Source organism: Mastomys coucha, unplaced genomic scaffold (genome assembly GCF_008632895.1).
Source record: "Mastomys coucha isolate ucsf_1 unplaced genomic scaffold, UCSF_Mcou_1 pScaffold6, whole genome shotgun sequence".
NCBI classification, from domain to species: domain Eukaryota; kingdom Metazoa; phylum Chordata; class Mammalia; order Rodentia; family Muridae; genus Mastomys; species Mastomys coucha.
In genome coordinates this window covers 80,221,121-80,223,381 of record NW_022196912.1, presented here as the reverse complement: position 1 = coordinate 80,223,381, position 2,261 = coordinate 80,221,121, and positions in this window count along the sequence as shown.

Sequence of the window (2,261 nt, the reverse complement as noted above, 5' to 3'; positions counted from 1 at the left end):
CTACAAAACGAATAAAATCGCCTAGCATTTCTACATATGGAACTTAGGCAACACTTTAGAAATATCTTAATATCTTAGAAGTGGCTGTTCTTACATAAAAGGAAAATAATATTCTTACATGGCTTAAACCAACTTTTCATAAATGTAGATATACTTCTAGGGTCAACACAAAATGAGTACATTTTACTTAAAAAATCAGAAGTTTTTAGAATCCAGTTATTCGTTAAATCATGACATAATATCAGTTTCTAATCGCTCTTCCCTAAGCTAAAACTCAAATCTGTCATCCCTGTATCGGCCGCAGCTACTGCAAAGCCACTCTGTTTCTTTTTCTTCATTTAGCTTCAAGAGAAAAATTGAGTCCAATATTCCAATCACTTAAGCCTTCTGCCAAGTTAATGCTATTCTATGGTCCATGTAACCATGAGTGTGAGGATGTTCACAGGGAGGTGAAGGGCAAAAATTAAAAGTCCCAATCCTGACAGCCATAATGCTAATGAGGACAGGCATCCATGCTGATGTCAGCTGCTTGGCATGACACTGTCCTGTAATAAGGCGCCAAAAGTCATTATTAAATCTTAAATGATATTGCCAGACTCTTAATAGCCTCACCTCAAGCCATTTTTATTTCTTGCCTAAATACTGTTTGCTATAATTACCTCTGCTACAGAGAAAAATTGCTGATTTACCAAGTGAGAATAAGCCTGTCTTTTACTGGTCTGGTAAATAGGGCAACTGGGCTATGAGCCACTTAGCTCTCACATGTTTCTGGACATGAATTCTCTCTAGCAAGGTGTTCCCTCCATCATCACACACCAAGAAAAGGAGATGAGAACAGGCAGAGAGAGGCATTAATTGTTAACTTTTCTGTAACTAAGGTCTCAGTGAGAGTGAGGCAAGATTTCTCTTAAGGAAACAAATCATGTTTCTGCACACCCTTTTCTTTCAAATACGCGATGTCTCTTCCCAGATCGTGTTGAATAAATGTACGCTGGACTTATCAGTTCCATATCCACCAACTCGAAAACTGTGGGTCAAACCTGTTTTAATTACATTTGTACCAAAGAGCTTTTTCCTTCTCATTAATCCCTGAATGAGTCAGCATAACTGCCATGTGTGCAGCATCCACACTGTGCTCGGAGTACAGCTATTCTAGTGATGATGCATTGCTGTATACAAGAGGATGTGGCCCTGTGGATATCAAAATCTTTGATGGCTCAACGTTCTTACATTGGCGAGAGAGAGGACTCAGGAGTGGCTGCCTCAGAGGAAGAGGGCAGGGTTTACGTAGAATCATGAAGCTACTTGCAACTGATACCCACTGGCAATAGGAAAATCAGGGTTTTTCTGCAGTGGAGTGTGTACTGGCTGGTTTTGTGTGTCAACTTGACACAGGCTGGAGTTATCACAGAGAAGGAAGCTTCAGTTGGGGAAGTGCCTCCATGAGAACCAGCTGTAGGGCATTTTCTCAATTAGTGATCAAGTGGGGTAGGGCCCCTTGTGGGTGGTGCCATCCCTGGGCTGGAAGTCTTAGGTTCTATAAGAGAGCAGGCTGAGCAAGCCAGGAGAAGCAAGCCAGTAAAGAACATCCCTCCATGGCCTCTGCCTCAGCTCCTGCTTCCTGACCTGCTTGAGTTCCAGACCTGACTTCCTTTGTGATCAACAGCAATGTCAAAGTAAGCTGAATAAACCCTTTCCTCCCCAACTTGTTTCTTGGTGATGTTTATGCAGGAATAGAAACCCTGACTAAGACAGAGTGTCACTATGTCTATCAACTCTACTCCAGAGCAGCCCCTAAACCCAGAAGTAGCCAACACAAAAGAAACTTCATGTTTGTTTAGGAGGTAGGGGGCCTTTATTTTCCTTTTTACTTGTTTGGGTTATTTTGTCTTATTATTTTTATTTTTGTTTTTCTGGTTTTATGGCTTTGTTTTGTTTTGTTTTGTTTTGATGAAAGAAAGAGAGATGGCGGTGGTGGTGACATAAAGTTGGGTGGTAAGAAGTTGGGAAAGACCTAGGAGGAATGGGGGAGAGAGAAATATGATAAAAATAAATTGTTCGTAAATTTATGAAATTCTTAGGGAAATTTATGGATCTGGAGAAAATCATCCTGAGTGAGGTAACCCAATTACAAAAGAACAAACACGGTATGCACTCTCTGATAAGTGGTTATTAGCCACTTATCAGAGAGTTAGAAGTTTGGAATACAGGAAGAACAATCCACATTCCACAAGGAACTCAAGAAGAAGGAAGACCAAAAA